The sequence below is a fragment of the Suncus etruscus genome, chromosome 14, assembly GCF_024139225.1.
Source record: "Suncus etruscus isolate mSunEtr1 chromosome 14, mSunEtr1.pri.cur, whole genome shotgun sequence".
NCBI lineage: Eukaryota > Metazoa > Chordata > Mammalia > Eulipotyphla > Soricidae > Suncus > Suncus etruscus.
The window spans coordinates 552,762-577,523 of record NC_064861.1 but is presented as its reverse complement, the minus strand read 5'-3'; the positions used below and the strand labels follow the sequence as shown (position 1 = coordinate 577,523).

General features: G+C 37.9%; 1 protein-coding gene and 1 non-coding gene across 3 annotated transcripts in view; one reads left to right on the top strand and one right to left on the bottom strand.

Moving 5' to 3' along the window:
• The window catches only part of JAKMIP2 (janus kinase and microtubule interacting protein 2), a 230,115-nt gene that overhangs the window by 149,038 nt on the left and 56,315 nt on the right, over positions 1–24,762 (bottom strand). The gene's annotated exons all lie outside the window — the stretch shown is intronic.
• LOC126029340 (small nucleolar RNA SNORA22) lies at positions 13,977–14,106 on the top strand. Its single transcript, XR_007502954.1, has one exon. It is a non-coding gene; the product is annotated as a small nucleolar RNA SNORA22 (small nucleolar RNA).

Below are 24,762 nucleotides of genomic sequence, written 5' to 3'. Positions count from 1 at the left end.
ATAGCAATAAGGCAAGAAAGATATACTAAATGAAATCAACTAGAAAAGAATTGTCATTCTTAACTAACATGATATTTCATATATATAATTATAAAAATTTCACCATGAAAGTCCTAAAATCCTAAACTTATGTAGTGAGGTCGATAGGCAGAAAAACAGGGACTATCTATATGCAAATGAAGATGCAGAAGAAAAAAATACCACATTTACAATTTTGGTTCTATAAACCAAGTAACTGGAAATCAATGAAATAAAGTCAGTAAATAATTTATACAAATTAACCTATGAATTCCTGTTAAGAAACAAAAAACACATGAAAATGAAACATATTCTCTATGAATTAGAAAAATTAACATTTTTAAAATGACCACCAAACATACCCTACAGTCCCAGAAAATACATGAGATTCTCACAGTACCTTTTAAAAAGATAAACCTAACATTGCATTCTAAAGAATAATAAAACTCTAAATAGCCACAGTAATTTGGGGTGAGGAGTTCATGAAACACTCTCTCTTCACAATTTTAAATTATAATATAAAGCTATAGTAATCAAAATTTTGTGAAAGATCCAGAAAAAATAGTTCAGCAGGTAAGGCACTTGCATTGCACATAGACAACCTGTCACCACATATGGTCCCCCAAGAACACTATGAGTGATCCTTACAAACAGATCCAGAAATAATCCATGAGCACTGCTGGAAGTGGTCAAAAAAATCAAGGAAATTTTCCTAAACATTAAAAGCAGTAAGATAATTGGTAATGAAATAAAGGCAGACCCTTAGAATAATTGGATAGAACTGAGAGCCCAGGGAGAAACCCTTATGTTTTTGGACAGTTAAGCTTCATTAAAAAATCTATAGGGGGCATAATGTAAAGCAAAGTATTCAATAAGCAGTGTTAAGAAAATTGGTTAGGGTCCGGGCGGTGGCGCTAAAGGTAAGGTGCCTGCCTTGCCTGCGCTAGCCTTGGACGGACCGCGGTTCGATCCCCCGGCATCCCATATGGTCCCCCAAGCCAGGAGCAACTTCTGAGCACATAGCCAGGAGTAACCCCTGTGCATTACCGGGTGTGGCCCAAAAACCAAAAAAAAAAAAAAAATAAATAAAGAAAATTGGTTAGTCAAATGCAAACAAATGTATTCAATCTCACACCTTACACAATGGTTAATTCAAAATAGATTAAAGACCTGATATTAGACTTGAATCCTTAAATTATATTGAGGAAAGCTATGCAGATCTCTCCCCAGTACAATTTCCAGAGTCATTTTCAAAGCCTCGATACCACTGGCCAAATTAACAGAAGCAAAAATAAAACAAATGTATGTTATCTGAAGAAATAGGACAGGGCTTGCATCACAGAGATCCCAGTTTGAATCCCTGGCATTATATATGGTCTCCTGAATATTGCCAGGACTAATTCCTGACTTCAGAACCATTAATAACCCCTGAGAACTTCCAATGTGGCTCAATTCCATTCTCATTAAAAGAACATACAAAAATTAAAAATAAACAAATAATACTACCTCAAATTAAGATACTTCCAAACTGTAAAAGAACAAATAATTAGAATAAAAGACCTTACTTACTGAGAAAATATTTATCTCACCACACTAATATACATGATTTATAAAGCACCAACAAAACTTAAACCAAAAGAGGTAATCCAATTAAGAAATGGTAGGAGGTGCTGAAGACTAATTCTTCTAACAGCATTTCTTCAAAGAGATAGCAACAGGTATATGAAAAAAAATGCTCTTCAATATATTTCATCAGGGAAATGTAATCAAAACAACACTGAAATATCACCTCAAAAAAGAGCATATATCTAAGAGAGTAAAAACAACCAGTGGAAAACGGAAAGTGGAAAAAATGGAACCCAATTTACATTCGCTGGGAATGTTATTTAATCCAGCCTCTGGAAAACATTATGGACGTTTATTTTAAATTGAAGTTTAATATGAATCATTGATTCCATTTCTTGGCATCTACCTCAAGAGCAACAAAACATTCTTTTGGAAAGATATGTCATTGCAAGTGTTATCTTTAAAAAAGTTTTAAAGCACATACACAGTGGGTGAAGAAAGACACTGTAGTATAAACACAAAGTAATTTTTCTCAGCTATGAGAAAAGATGTAATTATATGATTTGCTGCTAAGTGGACAGAGCTGGAAGGTATAATGAGTAAAATGAGTCAAAGAAAAAATACTGAATGATTTCTCTCATACATGGAGTCTAAAGAAAAAAAGTAAGAGAATAAGCAATGGTTAATGATAACTAACTCTGACATTTGGCTTTTAGATCTGAAGACGCTAAGGGGATAAGGAGCATAAGAGCTAAGAGGGGACTTAAGAGATAGAAGTGAAAGGATGCTAAGAATTTGGTAGGTAAGATTAACAATTTATATGCCTTAAAATCATTAGTGATAATATTAGAAATTATGGTTCTCACATTAAAATAGAATCTATAGGGGCCAGAACTGTATTGCTCAGTGGTAGGGTATTTGCCTTGCACACAGCATATCAAGGACCAACCTTGCCCTGGCATCCCGTATGGTTCCCCGAGTCAGGAGCAATTTTGGGTGCATAGCCAGGAGTAACCCCTGAGCATCAGATGTGGTGCAAAAAGAAAAAAAATAGAATCTGTAAAGTGCAAGTTGAAAATAAACAGAAATTAATAGAAACATAAAAAGCATAGAAATGAATACACGTACTAGATTCAGCTAGAGGATACACATTTAACTTCTCAGTATGCTTGAAGATATTCTGGCATAATAGGACATGAACAAACTTTAAGTACTGCTTAATGGATTTCTATTCATTACTTCCCATTAGAGATTATTTTTCATCTTATCCTTTGTTTAAAAAAGGTCTATGATCTAGACAATATCCATGGATAAAGTTAGGAATAAAGGTCAGAATATAGTACATGAAGAATGTGTTTGCCTCACAAGCAGCTGAGTCTTCTCTCAATTCTGGCACAACATATGGTCTCCTGAGCATGGGGTCCTTATGAGTACAGGGCCTGGAACAACCCTCAGAGCATTCCTGGTAGGCTTCCACAAAAAGGAAACAGGTCTATCAGAATAATTTTCCCCTGACAGATAATTCCCCTGACAGAAAATTTTACCTGTCAGAATAAATTTTTGAGCTGCTTTAAGTACCCTTTATACAATCTAAACTCAGGTGTATATGTAAATATAATAAATATAGAGATTATAAATATAGGAAATGCACATGTACACGTGAGGATTTTAACAGAAAATTGTAATTACTAAGTATGTAATTACAGAGAAATATATTATACATAAACACCTGTTCTTTTGAAGACCTCATTATGTGAGCAGAAATGAATCAATAACCTACTAATCTTGCAAAACCTGTTGATACAACCCAGGTTCTTGAGGTGCCATTAAGGTCACTGCCTGAGGGGGGTCTCTTCTGCTTAAGATTCATAAGTAAAATAAGTCCCCTTCATTCTGTAGAAACCACTCAGCTTACCTTCTATAAATTAATCTTTCCAATCTCCTTTATTCTGTTTTCTTTGATCTATCCTCTCACTCTTCTACATGAAGGTTCTTGTCTTCTTGCCTTTGCATAAACCCCTTACTCTGTCCAGTATTTCTAAATGCAAAATTTATCTCAAAGCTTATGTCACCTTAACTATTGTTTACTTGCTGCCAAGTTCATTATTTTCTACAATCCCATATTCTTCTATCTCTCCCAAGATGTTACTATTTTAATAATAACACGTTATTTTTTAATAGATCTAGAAACATTGAGTGCTTATTCCCACTCCTTGTGTATCTAATGAGGAAAATGCCCACGTTAACGAGACTGAAATCCTGCAATTGTCATTTATCTGCTGATAAACATGGGACTTGATCAGTTGCTGTGCATCTCAGGGCCTTCCTATATGAAATGGGAATAACTGTAATACAGCTATAATCTAAAAAACTAATTTTGGTTTAATGTAAAATAATATACATAAAGTCCTTAGGACATTTCATAGCCCATTGTAATTAAATATATAGATTGAATACTGTTACTATTATACCTCATATATGATATGTACATATATCCGTTCTAAATATGTTCTAAATCAGATATTATCGTTCCCACTAATGAGGTGAAGAAACGGACACTTTTTAGAAAGATGAAAAGCACGCCCAAATCTAGGTACAGTTAATATAGTACCAATCCAGATCACACATTTGTATCTGTCAACCATAAGGCACTGGGGAAGATGGCCTCGAGGCAGTACCACTGATGCTTAGGACATGTGGTGCTGGAGATGAAAACCATGTTGAATGCATGTTAAACATGAACTCTAACTGTTGTGCTAGCTCCTTAGCCTTCATATTCATTTACATTGGAAGAAAATTCTACAGAAGTTTATTCAGTCACACAACTTGTGAGAGCTATAGCTTTATCTAAATCTAAATCTTTATCTAAATCTTTATCTCTGCCTTACTTTAACTGAAATTCTTCCTTTCCTTCCTGTATTCCCAGTTCTCTTACTATGTCACTGGTTGTTAGTAGTTCTTGTCACAGATGTTACTAGCTCCAGGAAGATTAGGCCACAACTTTCACACTGCTTACTGCAGAGTATCCTCCTATAGCTGATGCCTAATGAACGGTGCTAGATTGTACAAAATTGTATAAGTTTAATCCTTAAGCATTTAATATTTCAGAGGGGTTTTTTTGTATATAAAATGACACTAAATTATTATGACAAAGGGCCTGAGCCCAATTCCTTTAATGAATTTTCTACAACTTTCACATTAATTAAGAGGCTCAATCTTGGTTTAGAAAGTGGGTAAAGTACTTCCTTTGCAGAAGGCCAACCCAGGTTCAATCCCTAGAACCCTACATGATCCCTAAGGCCATCTAGGAGTCACCAGGAGTGAGCTCAGACCCAGGAATAAGTCCTAAACATCACAGGATGTGGCTGTCCAAAATCAAATACAAAAAAAAAAAAGTTTTAGCCTTAAAATTGGATTGAGCTGGAATCAAGCAGTAAATTCGCCAATGTTTTTCTTTGTTTAACTTACACTCCCCAAACCTGTTTCCCCATCTGTAAAAAAAAAAAAAAAAAAAAAAAGATAAGAATAATAGCTCCCTGTTAGAATTTTTATAAGATCAAATGAAAATATTTATGAAAGTTGCTTAATATTATGTCTTGAACATAGCAAGTACTCAGCAAAGTTTGATTATAAATAAAAGTGTATTTTTTTAAATCACATACCATATATACTCGAGTACAAGCTGAGCTCAGCTTCTACTCGGGTCATACAGGTTATTTGATTTGGTGCATGCCCACTGAATCAAATGTACGTGGTCTCCAGCAGTCTTCTGCAGCCTGCTGGAGGGGGGGAGGTGCTTCAGCTCAATCCACAAGTCGCGGCTGAACTGAACTGGACGCCATTCAACTATTTAAGCCACGATATTCTGCGCTTTGTATGCGACCGACAGCGGTGATGATGATATCTGAGGACTCAATGATGATGACAATGTATATGCTGAGACCCTCACATCAGAGACAGCTGAAGCTCTGTTTGGACATACAGATGAGGAGGAGGAGGAATCCAGTTTTGAAGGATTTTAACCTTTATGATTTAGCTTGATTACCTGTTAATCTATGGTTTTCTGTATTTTATTTAAAATTTTAAAGTTATTTATTGTTACTATTTACAGTTTTTCTTTAGCAATAAATATTGAAAAACATTTAACCTACGATTTCTCAATTATTGCAATTGTTTATGGTATATATTTTTATTTTTGAAATTTACCAGTGGCTGCTGCAGTTTCCACCTCAGCTTATACTCGAGTCACTAAGTTTTCCCAGTTTTTAGGGTAAAATTTAGGGGGTTGGGTTATACTCGGGTCAGCTTATACTCGAGTTTATACAGTAATAATTCAAGAGTAGCTCTCTTTCAAACAATGAATTACTCTGGACACTTCTACAATTTTACTGAGGCAAGAACACAAATATTGTTAAATGTACTTAACAGAAGAGAACATACAATAAATATCTAAGGGAAATGTGCCTAAAGAGATCAGCATGTGAGAAGTAAAAGAAAATGAGGCCATTTGTAATAAACAGCTTCATTTTGAACCCAGGAAATCCAGTCCCCAGTGAGTGCCTTTGCATTGTTTCAACATGTGATAAGTTTTTGTTCTCCAATCTTACCCAGCAAGTGAATTTCACATTCATTGTACAATACATTTGGAAATTGATCTCAATTTATTAAGAGTTATACTTTTGAGACTAAATTTAAACATTAGTCAATTAGGAGAATAAATATATAAGCACACTAAGTTTTTAGAGAAAGATATATTCAAACACATATATAGGTTATACAGGTTATTATATAGATAGGTCTGATATATACATATTTTCATACATACATTTTGAATAATAAAATAAAAATAATTTATGTAATTCAGCCTTTCAAGAGTCCTGTATTTCAAGGACTGTATGTATGTTTCAATGAAATTGCATGGATAGGGTCTTAATAGGATTGCTGTCATAAGTGGAGAACAAACCTGTATATCAGGGTATAGATCATGTGGGGAAAAGGGAGAAAGCCACTCTTCTACAAACCAGTAAATTCTCATCAAAACTCAACTCTGCCAACACCTTGGTATTAAGACTTCTAGCCCCAAAAACTATAAAAAAAATGAGTTTTCTGTTGTTATTTCATTTGTGGCATTTTATTAGGTAGGAGACTAATACAGTAGTAAACTTGATATTAAGCTATTACCTGTCCTCCTATCATTTATGAGAGCTGTGCAGTACTTCCCTGAGAAGTAGAAGCCGAGTGTTTGATCCTAGAACATCATGACCCAATCCAACCCAGTAGACAGGGTGTGACCCTGATGACCCCAGTATTGTCAGGCTTGAGTATGGACCTGTCTGCCTAGCACAGTTGGGCTTAATAACACTGAGAATGGTTCTGCCTACTGCTTGGCGATTTCCCCCACCCTGACCTCCACCAAATATAGTGATTTTTAGCTGAAAAGTCAGAATAGTTTACAGGACAAATAACCAATATGCTTTGTAGTTTAAAAAATCCATTGGGATATGTAGCTTTCAGTATAATAAAAAAAAAAAAACTTACCATCTTGTAACCCTAGTTTTACAAAAGTATCTCTTTATTAGAAACCTCTTCTCCAAGAACTTCCTTCTAATCATCATGAGGGGCAAAGGCCCACAAGGAGATAAAGGCCAAAGCACAGAAGAAATCAACATATTCTTATCAAGAGATGGTGCTTTGTTAGATGAATTTTAATCTACTTTCCTCTAAAATTTAAATTTTTTGTTATTGAAAAAAATTTGCTATTTTATCTTTTAAGTCAGCTACAGTTGGTAAGAAGAGAATAATGACCAGCACTAATTAATAAAATATTTTGGTCTTTAAGAACTGTTGGCTTTAAATGGTGCTGTGATTTATACTGATGTTTATTTTTCCTTCCAAAAAAGTATCTTTTGAAACTCATTCTGTGCCAGGTATTGAGCAAAGGATAGAGCCATGAAATAGCAGGTTTTGTCTCAGCTGCTGACCTTAAATCTTCCATGTCGATGCAGACTATCACATGGTCATGAGTCAAATTAACAACTCAATATTGTCTAATGGCAAATGTATGATGTCCTGAAAAGATCATAAAGACAATACGGAATGACTTCAAGTTGTTATTTGGAGTGAGTTTGAGTTGTGGTCAGCAATAAGATAAGGGGTTGGGAACTGAAAATCAGGTGAAGAGGGTATGGTAGAGGAGGATAACTATTCTAAAGAGAGCCATGCAGAACATGTTCAGCAGAGCTGAGAAGACTTTCAGCACTCCTAGAAACCATTACCAGGGTGTCAAGACAACAATGAGAAACAATCTTATACTAGTGAGGATGGCACATACCGTATTTTCCGGCGTATAAGACAACTTTTGAAACTAAAAAAAGTCAACTGAAAATCAGGTGATGTCTTATACACCGAGTATATCCTGAAAAATGTTTCAATATGCTGCTAAACGAAAATTGTCTGAATATTGCCACAAAACAAATTTTCCAACTCGATCCTGCATCAATCACTGCAAGGCTGCTCGGACCGCCTCTCTAACTCAGCCAATCCAAGTAGGCTTTTTATGCATGCAAATTAGACAATGTTCTGGACCCAAATCTACACTGTCAAAAGCCTGCTCAGATTGGCCAGAGTCAGAGAGGAAGTCTATTTCAGTATAACCTTTGAACCTTTGCTTGTTGTGATTAGCTCACTGTGGTATATACAGTTGCAGCACAGGAACCTTCTGTCTGATACAGCGAATACAGGACTAAACCTATGTTTTAACTGCAAAATTAGAGGGTTGTCTTATATGCTGGCAAATATGGTAAGAAAAAGAATGGAACAACTTCTGTTGGCAGGGATATGGGGAGAAATCCACTGCTGGTGGGAATGCCACCTGGTCTAACCCCTATAGAAAATAGTATAGAGAGTTCTCAGTAAACTCAAAATTAAGCTTCCATACAACCCAGCAATCTCTCTTTTGGGTATCTATCCCCAGGACAGGAAAACTTTTATCTGTAAAGATGTATGCAAATTCACTGTAACACTCAGTACAATAGCTAAAACTTGGAATTAATCTAGATGTCCAATAACAGAAGAATGGATCATGACGATGTGGTACCTATATACAATGGAATATTACATAGCTTTAAGAATGATGCAGTTATGCAATTTGCAGCAATGTAGATGGTACTAGAAGATATTATGTTAATAAATAAGCCAGAAAGATTATTATTGAAATAATCCACATCAAAAATACCTAATGGTCATCAAACTTAGGTACTAGCAATGAAAACAAAGATGTTTTGTTTTGTAGGGAGAGTAAACACACTTGCAGAATGGATTGATGAGAGAACAAAAGAAAGAGTCCTGACTTAAATAACTGGGTTGGTGTTGATTGAAAACGTAAGAGGGAGAGTCCAAAACTGGTATAACAAATATAACTGGGAACCTAAAAGTCTGTCTGAAATAAGATTTAGGAACACAAGAAAGGGAAGATAATCCAGGATGTGTGAGAAGAAAAAAAATAATGACCTAAAGTACAGTAATAATGGTACCTTAATTATTTTAATAATTGATCCATTTAAAAGGCTCTGAACATTTGTTCAGGCTATCAATAAATTGGATATACTTCAAGAAGACCAAAAACCAGAACGGAGATAGAACTGAGATCTGTGTGCATGTGTGTATGTGTTTGTGTATGTGTAAGAGAGAGAGAGAGAGAGAGAGAGAGAGAGAGAGAGAGAGAGAGAGAGAAAGAGAGAATAGTATTGTGAACTCAAATGGTTATATCTTACTATGGTATTGAGTGAAAACAAACCAGTTTTGGGGAGGAAAAGAAAAAAATCCCTGTGAAATAAAACTGCTGATCCTGAAAGAAGTTAATGTATGCACTGATGACTGTAGTATGAAGAAAAGGGGAAGGGAGAGTGCTTGGCCAAAGTTGACTGGCTTGCTCTGTCTAGTGATTATGAAGCAGGAGTCAGAATAAAACTAGGAGTTTTTAACAGGAAGGACCAAAGATAACTTTAACATTTTATGAGATCAGGTTTAGGGGGAAAGGAACTATCCCGCAGGGGTCCCCAGAATCTGATCAAGTTGATCAGAACTGAGTAGCCTGGTCATGAAAGCAGCTGACTCCTAAGAGGTCACTGACTATGCAAGTGTTCCAGGCCTGAGTCCCAGAAAAGGGTCCCCTAAGCATGGGCTATGTGACTCCAGAAAACAGATAACTTGAGGTCCTCTCTCCTGCACAAAGACCTGCCTATAGTTTCTGTTTATAGTGCATGTTTATTTTAATAAGGTCTTTTTGTATAACCTTTCCATTTCTGCTTGCCTCTGCATCAAGTTGTGGGATTGCTCTCGTATATGTATGTTATTGGGTTCAGTTCTTTGATCTGGATAGAGAAGAGGCTGAAATCAGAAGAATGGGTTCTTTTTCTCCCTCCCACCTTTCCAATTAACAATTATTACTGAAGTTGAACCCATTCCAGTCACAGAAATTATTGCTACTACTTTGAGGAACTCAAAGTAGTCACCTGAAAAAGTTATATAGATTATGCCATAAACCTATTCTTTAGGGAAGAGGATACTGAGAATAGGAACACTCAGTTCATAAAGGAATCCGTGCCATAGTTTTTGACTTTGGTAGCATAGCAGAGACTAGGACGCTGCATGAGGGATGCACTCCATTCTTTCCATCCAAAATCAAATGGTCCTTTAATTTTTAGAAATTCTAGAGGGGAAATTGAGAAAAGCTACAGCTTTCATAAGGCATGAGAAGTACAGAAATAAACTAAGTCAAGCACAAGATCCCAAAGATTTTATTTAAATTCTGACTTTATGCTAACCATGGGTCTAGTTATGTAATCTCTGGAACCTCATTTCTTTTTCTGACACAAGTAATTATTGAAATATCTAAAATATGTACTTCTCGGGTCCAGAGTGAAGCACAGCAGGTAAAAAACTGGCCTTGCATTTGGCTGACCTGGGTCCAATTCCCGGGATCCTATATAGTCCCCTGAATCTGTCAGGAGTAATCTCTGAGTACAGAGCCAGGAGTAACCCCCAAGCACTACCAGTTATGACCCAAAACAACAAAAAAAAATGTGCCTCTCAAAGGAAAGTTGTCATAACAAATTAAGACAAAGAATTTAGACATCTAACATAGTCTCAGGGATATGGTTTCTATATCTATACATAAAATATACATATATGTAGCTTATGTATGTTGATATATTTATGCTGGTGGCAAAGCTTTTAAACCTGGGATAAGAATACGTTTACATGTGAGATTTAGAATCACTTCTCTGATGTTTTTTGTGTGTGTATGTTTGGTCAAATAAGACATTGCGTACTACTACTGAGTTACAACCCAGTTACAACTACTGACTTTCAAAGTATTTTGAATAATGCTGGAAAACTGAGATTTGATGGGAAATAGTTTGTTTGATTGATATGTATAAATGTATATAAAACAGCAAATCCATAACAGTCCACAAGATCTGATTCTTTTATTTTTTCTGATTATATCAAATACTAATAATGATCAGCATGATTTTTTTATTTAATTTATTAAAAGAAAATGTATCACATAATTGACATAACTGATCATAATACATTTGTTTCAGGAAGACTGTGGGGAGCTGATAGAGCCTAGAACAAAATGGTGTCTCAGAAGCCCCTAACCTTGTTGCCTATGTGACAAGAGGCACTCATGCCCTGATGACAAAGGATATGGCTAACCTCAAAAGTTAAAATTTACACAGAGCAGCCTGACCCCATAGCCAGGAGGAAGCAATGTAAACAGAACAGTCTGTCTTTGTAACAGTTAAAACTAGCAAAAGATTAATGTGTCCCTTTTTGATGTTTGTGTTTCTTTTAGACCTGTTGGCTAAGCAAAGTTTTTAGATCCTGTCTTGTAACATTTTTAAGTAACTGATAAGGTTGGAATGTTGGCTCACAAACTCTTTATCCCAACTCCTCCCCTGGCTTATGTAGATACTAAAAAACAAATCATGCTTTGCCTCTGCCATATTTGGAAATATTCCTTGCCCGAAATGATGATTGGTGTGTTTGAATTTCCCCCATGCAACTGCCTATAAAAGCTGGCCATCCCTTGCAATAAATGCTTTTGAGCAGTGTGAGTTGTCTTAAGCTTCCTTCTTTCTAACCTCTCAAGTTTGCTTCATAGATCGGCTCTGCTCGAGAAGACCCACGAATTACTAGCGACCCTCATCATCTCCATATCCCCGCGGGTCAGGGGTCCCCATCAGGGGTCGCAAGTGGCGCCCAATGCAGGGCTCGAGTTACAGACCACCGATCGGATGGCAGAGGTGACGAGTCCGGAGCCTGCTCATAAGACGTCAGGTAAGCTCCATCAAGGTGGCGCTGAGTAGGGTTAGTCTAATACCAAGGTGAACACCGCTGTCCCATTCGTCCCTCAGTCATGGGGACTACTATCAGCAAAGAAGCTAAATTTATTAAGAAAATTCAATAGGAACTAAGAGATAGAAATATAGAGGTTAAGAAAAAGGACCTAGTAAAATTTTTGCTTTTTGTACATGATGTTTGCCCTTGGTTTGTTAAAACTTGTCCGAAAATAGTCCGTAGCACCTGGGACCAAGTTGGGGCTGAATTCACTGACCACTTTAACACCCGTGGCAGTGAAGCAGAGAGAAAAGTTGTGCAACAGTACTGGAATCTTTTAAAATCCGTCATAGTCAACACTGAAGGAAATCCCAGAAATGAACAAATTTTCAAAGATGCACAGGAGCACTTAAAAATTGCCTCCCGGGGGCCGGGCGGTGGCGCTGGAGGTAAGGTGCCTGCCTTGCCTGCGCTAGCCTAGGATGGACTGCGGTTCGATCCCCCGGCGTCCCATATGGTCCCCCAAGAAGCCAGGAGCAACTTCTGAGCGCATAGCCAGGAGCAACCCCTGAGCGTCACAGGGTGTGGCCCAAAAACCAAAAAAAAAAAAAAAAAAAAAAAATTGCCTCCCGTGAGTGCTCTCGTGCCGGCTCTTGTGCCGGCTCTCGAGCCAGTTCTTTTGTTGATCTTTTTAAAGAGGATCCCTCCCTGACTGACTCTGATATCACCAAAGTCTCTACAGAGACTCAAACATCTCCTTATCCCCCCCCCCCCGACCCTCTTCTTTTACTGATAAGATGCGCTCTCTGGCTACCAGCATTTACCCCTCCCTTCGAGCTGTCACCTCAGCTCCCCCTGAAGAGCCCCTTGATCCTGGGGACGCCCAGGAGCTTGAGGATGAGGCTGCCGCTTACCATAGACGAGACCTCACCTTAGCCTCTGGGCCCCCTCCTTATAATTCCTCCTTGTTTCACGCGTCCCCCAAAATCACAGGGCAACAAACCGCTAGCGATACTCTAGATAAACAGAAACTTGAGCTGCAGATGCAATTACAAAAACTCAAAGAAATCTAAGATCTCAAACAGCAAATTGCCGGGCTTCAAGCCACTGATACAGCTCCCAGATTTGTTTCCTCTCTTCGGCCCCGAGCCTGAAGAGGAAGATCCAAACCCCCCCCCCCACCATCCCTTAGGGTAGGAATGCAGCCCTAAAATGTTTTTCTAAGATAAAAACCACAGTTGGTAAAATTATGAGGTTTTAAAAGTGTTCAAAAATGTTATAATAAGCCCTTTAATCAATGCAGAGGTAGTGTATATGTGGCATATTCTATACCTGTATTTGAGACAGTAAGTTTCTGTGTAGTCAAAATGCAGACAAAAATTTTGGAGAAAAAATATCACTTCTCTCTTAAAGTTGGTAAAATTTGGCTTAAGTTCAGCAGAAATAGTGCTAGCCTGTGTGTGTCTTTGTGGTTTTAAGTTTGATTGCTCTGCTAAATATGGCAGAGAGTGGTGGGGATAAAATTAAAAAGATTCAAAAACTGTTCATGTGGAATTTATAGTGAGAATTATTGTCAGAATTTTGTTGTGTCTCATAGAAGGCCTCAAATAATTGTGAAGTTTGTGAATTAAATTATGCGGCATAAGTGTGCCTTTTCTAAAAGCATTTGTGTAATTAAGTTTTGTGCATTGGGTGTTGTAAAGTAATTATTAAAACATTGGAAATTAGAAAACCTTCTAAATTCAGGTCTGAAGGGTTAAAATATTCTCTAGGGAGAAAAAGCAACAGAGAGATAAGAGCAATAAACTCCCTTTGTTCATGCCTCTCAGAAATTTTAGAGCAAGGTCATAATTCTGTCACTTGACTTGTAATAACAGATTATCGTAAAAGAAAAACCTTTGGTGTTTTAAAATTCAAGCGGACACACAAGTATTAAAATTTGAGTCTTTTATATTTCTGTTAGAAAATTTATTTTGATTTTTAAGGTATTTAAAAAATTATGTGGAAAATGATGTGGTTAGCCTTTTTAAATAACATAGTTAATTTTATTGCACAGTGAACACCCAGGTGTGCTTTATAGTACCCTTGGTTTTAATTCTCTGCTACAGCAATGGTTGATCTTTACCTCTGCATTGAAAGAACTATCCTTTTAAGTGTATTCAGAAAGTCAGCACATTATACAAATCTGTATATTTGTGTCAAAGTGAAGAAATCTAGTATTGATGAAAAAATATATATTTAATTTTATGAGTAATATTATAAAAGTAACTAAATTTTGTAAGCAGGTTGAGAACAAGTATCAAATATAATTTTGGTCTTAACTCTAGGTGTGGAAATGCATCAGTTGTCTTTAACTATATTTTATAATGATCTAAACATTTTAATAATTTGGTATATAATATTTTTACAAATTATTCACGTGAAGTCTTCAAAGTAGGAACAGTTGTTTGTTTTTTAAAGTCAGTTTTTCATACCTTTAATAATCATAGTTCATGCTCTTGTGTTTGTTTAATCATAAAAATTTTAACACTTTATTGCAGCTGTCTTACTATCCTACTGTGAAACTAATTTAAAAGAAAACCATTCATTTACAGCAGATATCATTCTTCAAAGTGGAGACTCCTTCTACAGTGCTCATTAACAATATTACTTAAAAATTTTTTGAACTGCTTACTAACCATTTTACTTAATGTTTTAAAATTCAAGTTAGGATTGTTTTAAATATATTTTGTGCTAAATCTAAACCTAAAAACTTTTATTTTCAGCAAAGTTCCACTCCATTAAGTACTTCTAAAAACTGAAAACGTCTTTCTACAAAAAAAATTTTTCTTACAAACACACTGGCTAAAAATTTAAAAGAGCTTGTCCAATTTTACCCAGGTCAATTTTTCTAATGTAAGTTTTGGATCGATCCTTTTGTCTGTTCATGTGTGTGTTGTGATGAATGAAAGTGGCCACGAGTACAAAATGCAGTGTTTAGTGTTTTTTTGTTTTGTCTGCTTATTCATTATCTCTACATTTTATGATAAATACAATTTTCAAAGTCTTATCCATTTTTGAGATTTCAATTAATTTTTTCACAACTTAGTCTGGTCATTTGGCAGCTGACAGACTGGCATCCTACAACTAAAAATCATGTGTTAAAAATTATGTGTTAAGGTGGATTTGTCCTTCTGAGAACATGGCAGAAGGTATAGGGGATGGTAAACCCCAGATTTCTCAATGGCCATCAGGGATAAATTTTCCCTGGAGAATTTTTGGACTTTGCAATCACCCAGCTTTCCTGCTACATGTAAGTTAAGGCCAGAAAAATATGGATATGTGGCTAGAGAGAAAAGAATCTAGCTTTAAGATAATAACTAAGAAGTTTAAGAAAAATCATTTAGGTTCAGTTCAAAAGTTTTTCAAAAATTGGCAATTGTTAATTATAAAATTTTTTGAATGCTGAAGTCTGACAGAAGTCAGGAGGCATTCCCGTGGTATTCGAAAATAATTTGTGTAAAATAAATTGCTAGTGTCTTCTGTCTGTAAACCAAGGTCAGAAGACTAAGTAAATTCCTATTTTTATATGAAGAATTAAATTCATGGAAAATTTTATTGTTAAAAAAAAAAAAAAAACCAAGTAACCATTTTGCCTCCTGCCAAGCAGTTTCCTTATAGACCTCCTGCAACCTCCGGCAGTCCTGTCTTCATCCACCTCAAAAGAGCCTGTCACCCCTGTGTCTTCATCCACCTCAAAAGAGCATGCCCACTGCCACGAACAACTCTGCTGATCTCTAATGGCTTAAGTTCAGCACCACGCCTTAACTTTAAAACAGGTCATGGGCGTCGGACTTTGCTTACTCGGACCATATATGCGCACCCCTGTCCAACTATCAGACATTTGCAATCAAACCATTGTGGTTAACAACTCTTCCATCTTCATTGAAGCCCCCAACTCCACTTATTTTGTTTGCTCCACTGGACTTTCTCCCCATATTGTTACTGAAATGTTTCTTGCTTATCATCATTGTGTTTTAGCTTTGTTATTGCCTAGATTAACCATCAAACCTGTTGGTCTGGTTTCCACCGCAGACCTCATCCTGCAGATGGTCAACGCCTCCACCCAGGCGCTCTCCAGCACAAGCTATGAACACTGTTGAATCTGCTATTCACCCATCCCACCATTCTATAAAGGAATTGCTGCCTTCGGACTGCCTCACTTCACCAACAATACCAACCTTCTGCGATGGGGTATGGAGACTCAACGCCATGGCACTTTGAAACAAGTGGTGGGAATTGAACTTTGCCTTTTGGGACCCAATATGCTTCTCCCTATTCCCCTTATTGAAATTTGTAATCAAACTCTTGTTGTTAATTCCTCCTTTCAGTTTATAATTGCACCCAATTTGACGTTTTTTGTCTGTTCCACTGGTTTATCTCCAGACATTGTTTCACATTTGTTTCTTAATTCTAAGGACTACTGCGTTTTGGTTGTTTTAATGCCTAAATTGACTGTCAGAGCAGAAACTGATTTATTACCCCTTAAAGATAAACTTGGCTTAGTTAAAGATAGCATTAGACGTGTGGAAGAAAGTCTAGAGGAAAGAAAAAGACAGAGAGAAAAAGACGAATCCTGGTACCAAAATTAGTTTTCTACTTCACCCTGGCTATCTACGTTGCTGCATAGCCTATTAGGACCTTTCATTGGCTTTTTACTGCTTATTTCCTTTGGCTCCTGGGCATTCCGTCGCCTCACAAGTTTTGTTAAAAACCAGGTTTATGAGGCTACCAAACGTTCTGTAGAGGTTCATTATCAGCAGCTCTCTCAGCACAACCTTGAAGGACACAAAGTTGTGGATAAATCTGCATTTCAACCACTGAGCTTTCAGGAGTACCTGGCCAAGCACCCGTGTTCACTCTGCTCCAGGTTTGTAGAGATGCTTAAGACGGGGATAGCTTGGTGCCAGACTCTGGGAGTAAACATGGCCCCCTAAACGTTGCCGGCAAAACCTGATTCGAACCTTTTTTCACCATGTCCAGAACTAGAAGCACACCTAGTAACCTAAGACAGGCACTCAAGCATTTGCTCATTTTTTACTATATATAGAAGGGGGAACTGTGGGGAGCTGATAAGAGCCTAGAACAAAATGGTGTCTCAGAAGCCCCTAACCTTGTTGCCTATATGACAAGAGGCACTCATGCCCTGATGACAAAGGATATGGCTAACCTCAAAAGTTAAAATTTACACAGAGCAGCCTGACCCCATAGCCAGGAGGAAGCAATGTAAACAGAACAGTCTGTCTTTGTAACAGTTAAAACTAGCAAAAGATTAATGTGTCCCTTTTTGATATTTGTCTTTCTTTTAGACCTGTTGGCTAAGCAAAGTTTTTAGATCCTGTCTTGTAACATTTTTAAGTAACTGATAAGGTTGGAATGTTGGCTCACAAACTCTTTATCCCAACTCCTCCCCTGGCTTAGGTAGATACTGAAAAACAAATCGCGCTTTGCCTCTGCCATATTTGGAAATATTCCTTGCCCGAAATGATGATTGGTGTGTTTGAATTTCCCCCCATGCAACTGCCTATAAAATCTGGCCACCCCTTGCAATAAACGCTTTTGAGCAGCGTGAGTTTTCTCTAAGCCTCCTTCTTTCTAACCTCTCAAGTTTGCTTCATAGATCGGCTCTGCTCGAGAAGACCCACGAATTACTAGCAACCCTCATCATCTCCATATCCCCGCAGGTCGGGGGTCCCCATCGGGGGTCGTAGATGACAGAAAGTAAAGTTATTTAAAAAATAAAAAGATGGGCCTGGAGAGATAGCACAGTCGTGTTTGCCTTTCAAGCAGCCGATCCAGGACCTAACGTGGTTGGTTCGAATCCCGGGGTCCCATATGGTCCCCCATGCCTGCCAGGAGCTATTTCTGAGCAAATAGCCAGCAGTAACCCCTGAGCACTGCCGGGTGTGGCCACCCCAAAAAAAAAGAAAATAGATAAATTTTAAAAAGGGGATGAAAAAGAAGGGGAGAAAGTTCATTAGCAGTTTATATTTGTGAAAATTATTGTATCACCAATGAAGTTACTACAATATCTGAAGGTTTAGTATGCGCCCCCTTTTTTTTCTTTAGAGATGGGAGATTATTAAAAAAAATGGTGTGGGGGGGCAGATGTTGTTTGTATAGGTGTAGCAATATATGAAAGGAATTGGAAAGAAAGGCCTTTGGCCTAAAAATAAGGAGATTTTACCCCCAAAGTATTTTGGCATAAGACCAACTCAAGGCTCCAGGCATACTAGGTTGTTCACCCCATAGTCATTCTCAGTAATCAGCTTTTTACCATCACAGTTGTTGCTGTCAGGTAACTGTAGTTATAGATCCTGGTCTCTGTATAGGTCCCATGTCGAAGTGCGGTGGTGTGTCGTGCTTCTGGTTCCATCTCACCATCAGTTAGCAATGCAAAGAATCCTGCCCTAAGAGCAGACTATAGCTATTACCCGGTTGTCAGGGTAACATAAGAACTGTCTTTGGAGTAAGTCAATGCCATGGCAGTAGTGGGACATTCCTTGGTAGAATTTATGTTCCTGGTGCTGATGTAGGTGGTATCCATGATTCAGGGGTGAATGGTCAATGTGCAATCACTCAATCAGTGACTTGGCTGGAGTCTAAGCCAAATCACTATATCAAGTGTTTAGGGTGTAAGGTCCCACTTCAGTATAAAAAATGTTGTGTTCCTATCTCTATTAGATAAGAACTTGTTTGCATATGTTAACCTTTCCCATTTTAATGTACCTATGCAAAATGGGACATTGGCACAAGGTATTACCAGTAAAGGTGGGGGGCCAAGGTATCAAGACAAACAGTTCCAGGAACCTTTTGCTTACATGAACTAGATCTGAATAAAGAATTATCTACTAGTATTCCGTAGTGAACGGATCCTGAAAATAAGTTGCCACTACATAAGAAGATATTCGATAACAGTTATGCCTACAAAAGGAGTGTATCTAAAAGAGATATTCAAAGGAAATTTATGTATCCTCTTTAAATCTTTTGAAATAGGCAGGGAAGGGGTAAGTTCCGGGGCACAGCTTCAGCCTTTGTTTTGGTTTTGTGGAGTCTAAGAAAAATGACTCCCAACAGTCCCATGTCAGGAAGTGTCCTCAAGCTGGGGGAGGGGGGTGCGGGGGGGGGGATTGTTCCTCAGGAGTCAAATCTGGTAACAAGCAAAAGTCCACTGAGAAAGGAGGTGAAGGAAGAGGAGCCATCAAGAGCAAATCAGTAGCAGCAGACTGTCGGTTTCTTCTCATGCTAAGAATCTTTCTTTTCACTTTGGCAGCTGGTTGGCATCTGGCTGGCTGGGGAAAATGCTTTGCTCCATAAAGAGTTAAGAACTGAGAGTTCTGGAGAAATAACATGAAGGGCTTGAAAACAGTTTGTAAGGTGGTACATGAAAAAAAAAAGTGGGGAAAGGGTCATCTATAATAGAGAGAAGAACACTATACTACGTAGACAATATATCTACATTATTGCAGATGCATATTAAACTGACATTGGTATGGCGTTCACATACACTCATGCACCTACATCAGCAGCCAGTGGCTAGATTTGTGGGTTACATTTGAAAAGCTTTCCCAGGTGATATAGGACAGAACACTTAAAGAGAAGGGATAAAGAAAAAAAAAACAGAAAAGAAATTAAAGCTAGCAAGTCTACTGCAGAAGGTTCCCCACTCTTTTTTTTTTCTTTTAGGCTGATCATGTTTGATAACGGTGAACTAGATTGAAGAAAGGCTTCAAAGCTTAAGTTGCATGTGGAGAATTCTTAAGAACATTCATAGTTTTCAAGTCTAAATAACCAAGTAACATAGTAATGAACACTGACTGAGGAGACTATACCATGAAATTGATATTATATTCATTACTGACGAACATTAGAAGCCATTGATATGGTGAACATATATACTCATGCAATCGATCCATGGGTTACAGTTAAAAAGCAGGCCCAGTTGAAATGCGACATAAAAAAAGAGGGGGGGGGGACAGAGAGAGAAAAAAGAAATAATGAAAGCCAGCAAAGGTTTTCCATTTTCTGGTCAAAAAATAGGGAGAAGAAATGAACAGAAACTTTGTCAAAGAGGAAATACAAATGGCTGGGCCTGGAGAGACAGTACAGTGGCATTTGCCTTGCAAGCAGCCGATCCAGGACCAAAGGTGGTTGATTCGAATCCCGGTGTCCCATATGGTCCCCTGTGCCTGCCAGGAGTAACCCCTGAGCAATGCCAGGTGTAGCCCCCCCCCAAAAAAAAAAAAAACTAGAAATACAAATGGCTAAAAGACACATGAAAAACTGCTCCACATCACTAACAATCAGGAAAATGCAAATCAAAACAACAATGAGGTACCATCTCACACCACAGAGACTGGCACACATCACAACAACAAGTACAATCAGTGCTGGCGGGGATGTGGAGAGAAAGGAACTCTTCTTCACTGCTGCTGGGAATACTGTCTAGTCCAGCCCTTATGAAAAATATGGAGATTCCTCAAATAATGAAAATTGAGCTCCCTTATGATCCAGCCATACTACTCTAAGGGACATACCCTCGGAATACAAAAATACAATTCAAAAATCCCTTCCTCACACCTATATTCATTGTAGCGCTTTTTTTTACAATAGCCAGACTTTGGAAACAACCAAGATGCCCTTCAAAAGATGAATGGCTAGCAGTGCTTCTCAATTATTTTCGGTCATGCCCTCCTAGGAAGAAAACATTTTTCACGTCCCCCACGTGACTATAAATAGCATCTTTATTAAAAAATAAACTTTAGGGGTACCCTGTTTGGGACATCAGGCGGGGAAAATCCAAGAATCTACGCCTGCCCAGTGGGGCCAAACTGTGAAAACATGTGAGTGCTACCTGTAAATGTCTGTCTACTGTCCTCTTGCGTGAAACTCTTGGGAGTGGGGCAAAAGAGGCTCCAGAAAACTTGCTCTCCCAGAGGCCATTTTCAGGGCGGGACTCGAGAACATAAAAACTGGCAGGCTTTTGCAGACGCCAGGTCACCTGTTTGGGACATCAGGCGGGGAAAATCCACGAATCTACGCCTGCCCAGTGAGGCCCAACTGTGAAAACCTGTGAGTGCCACCTGTAAATGTCTGTCTACTGTCCTCTTGAGTAAAACTCTTGGGAGTGGGGCAAAAGAGTCTCCAGCAGAGCACAGCCGCATCACTTCCCAACGCGGCCGTGCAATGTTTCTAAGAAAAAAACACCATCGCAACAAGAAGAAAAAAATCACACTAAGAACTGTGCTATATCACAGAAGCAAGCATTTCTCTCCGGACTGTCTTCTCTGTTGCATGCTCGGGCCTAAGATTGGATCCAGTGTGAGGCTTCATCCACGGAGGATTCCCCTCCCTTAGAGGCAAGTCAGCCCATCCAGAAAGGGCGGAGCCAGAGGAGTGTGCGGCCTGCATCATATAGCCAATGAATACCACCACAACATGTAGAAAAACCCACAATACAAGTGTGACAATGGGGAAACAACGCAGGCCAGCATCAGACATAGAGACTGAAGATGACAATTCTGATAACCAGATAATGACCAACCAACAAATCAACCTCTCAGATAAGGACTTTAGACTAGCAATATGGAAGATGCTCAAAGAACTCCAAGAAACCATGGATCGAGTTGAACAGAACACTAATAAGAACCAAGAAAATATGAAGACAGAAATCACAAAACTCCAAACGGAAATAACATGTCAACTAACAGGACTGAAAAAGTCAGTAAACGAAGTGAATGACAAAATGGTTAAGCTCTGGGACAGGGAATCAGAAGCTGAGAATAGACTTGGTGCTGTGGAAGATGAGATACATAACAATTCCATACAACAGGAGAGATTGGAAAAAAACTTAAAGCAAATGAGCAGACAAAGGAAAAATTAGTCAAAGAATGGGAACAGATGAAAATAGAAGTCTATGTTAAGATCAACAGAAACAACTTAAGAATCATTGGAGTCCCAGAGACCCAGGAAGAAAATTTCCAGGAAGAATCAACGGTAAAGAACATCATTAAAGAGAAACTTCCAGAGCTAAAGAATATATGTGATCAAATCCTGCATGCTCGAAGAGTACCAACTAAAAGAGACCCCAGAAAAACCACCCCAAGACACATCCTAGTCACAATGACAAATCCCACAGATAGAGACAGAATTCTGAAAACAGCAAGTTCAAAAGGGGAAATTACGTTCAAGCAAGCATCCTTGAGATTTACAGCAGACCTGTCACCAGAAACACTCAAAGCCAGAAAGCAGTGGTGGGATATTGTGACAAGACTGAATGAAACGAATGCTTCACCCAGAATACTATACACAGCAAAACTCACTTTCCGGTTTGACGGAAGAATACATGGTTTCACAAAAAAAAGCACCTCAGAAACTTTACAGACACAAAACCAGTCTTAAGAGAAAAACTGAAAGACCTAATTTAAGACAAGACTAACCAAAAGACACACCAAATTTCGATATAAAGATGCCATTAAATCCCAGGACAATTTTTTCTCTCAACATCAATGGACTAAATGCACCAGTCAAGAGACACAGAGTGGCTAAATGGATCAAAAAACTTAATCCAACCTTCTGCTGCCTACAAGAAACACAACTGAATAGTCAAAACAAACATAGATCAAAATAAAAGGCTGTATAAAAATTATCCAAGCAAACAACACCCATAAAAAAGCTGGAGTGGCCATACAAATATCAGATAATGCAAACTTTATACTCAGGAAGATTGTAAGGGACAAAGATGGACATTTTATATTAATAAAGGGGTATGTAGAGCAGGAAGAAATAACTCTCCTAAACATATATGCACCGAATAAGGGGCCAGTAAAATATTTAATACAACTGTTGACAAATCTGAAAAATAATATCAATAACAACACAATAATTGTGGGGGACCTTAACGCGGCATTGACAACACTGGATAGGTCAACCAGACTAAAACCCAACAAGAATATACTAGACCTGAGGAGAGAAATGGAAGAAAGAGGCCTAGTGGATATATATAGGACACTCCATCCCCAGAAACCTGGATACACATTCTTCTCCAATGTACATGGGACATTCTCCAGGATAGACTACATGCTGGCACATAAAACATACCTACATAATATCAAGAGGATAGAAATTTTGTAGACTACCTTCGCTGACCATAAGACTCTGAAATTATTTGTGAATTCCAAAGGGACTCAGTAGAAAAACCTTAACATCTGGAAGTTAAACAGCCTCATACTCAATAACCAGTGGGTCCGAGATGAAATCAAGGAGGAAATCAAAATGTTCCTGGAAACAAATGACAATAAAGACACAAACTATTAGAACTTATGGGACACAGCAAAAGCAGTACTGAGAGGAAAATTTATAGCTTTGCAAGCACACATCAGGAAGGAAGAAGGAGCTTACCTGAGTAGCTTAATGACACGGCTAATAGAACTAGAAAGTTCTCAACAAAAGGACCCAGAAATAGGAAGACAGAAGGAAATAACAAAGCTGAGAGCAGAAATCAATGAAGTAGAAACCCAAAACACAATCCGAAAGATCAACGAAAGCAGAAGTTGGTTCTTTGAAAAAATAAACAAGATTGATAGACTACCTGCAAACCTAATAAAGAAAGAGAGAGAGAGAAACAGGATAATTCGTATTAGGAATGAAAAAGGAGAGATCACTACTGATATGACAAATATTCAAAGAGTAATCAGAAACTACTTTGAGAAACTCTACGCCACTAAAAATGAGAACCTGGAAGAAATGGGTAAATTCTTGGACTCTTATTATCTTCCACAGTTGAAGGAAGAGGATGTAGCATATCTAAACACCCCTATCACCATTGATGAAATTAAAACGGTAATCAAATGTCTGCCGAAAAAACAAAAGCCCAGGCCCAGATGGATTCACTAATGAATTCTTTCAAACATTCCAAGAGGAACTACTACCAATACTGGCAAGACTCTTTCATGAAATTGAACAAACAGAAACACTTCCAAATAGCTTTTATGAAGCCAACATCACCTTGATACCTATAACAGACAGAGATGCTACAAAAAAATAAAATTACAGACCAATATCGCTGATGAATGCAGATGCAAAGATCCTCAACAAAATCCTGGCAAATAGGATTCAATGCCTCATTAAGAAGATCATCCACTATGATCAAGTAGGTTTCATCCCAGGAATGCAAGGATGGTTTAACATCCGTAAATCTATCAACATAATACACAACATCAACAACAACAAAAATAAAAATTACATTATCATATCAATAGACACAGAGAAAGCATTTGATAAGGTCCAACACCCATTCTTGATCAAAACTCTCAGCAAGATGGGAATGGATGGAACCTTTCTCAATATAGTTAAGGCCATCTACCACAAGCCAGTGGCAAATATTATCCTCAATGGAGAAAAACTAAAAGCCCTCCTTCTAAAATCTGGCACAAGACAAGGATGTCCTCTCTCACCACTCCTATTCAACATAGCACTGGAAGTACTTGCTATAGCGATTAGGCAAGAAAAAAATATCAAGGGAATCCAGATAGGAAAGGAAGAAGTCAAGCTCTCACTGTTTGCAGATGACATGACACTCTACTTAGAAAACCCTAAAGACTCTACCAAAAAGCTTGTAGGAACAATAGACTCATATAGCAAGGTGGCAGGCTACAAAATTAACACACAAAAATAAATGGCCTTTCTATACACCAATAGTAATAGGAAGAAATGGACATTAAGAACACAACCCCATTCACAATAGTGCCACACAAACTCAAATATCTTGGAATCAACTTGACTAAAAATGTGAAG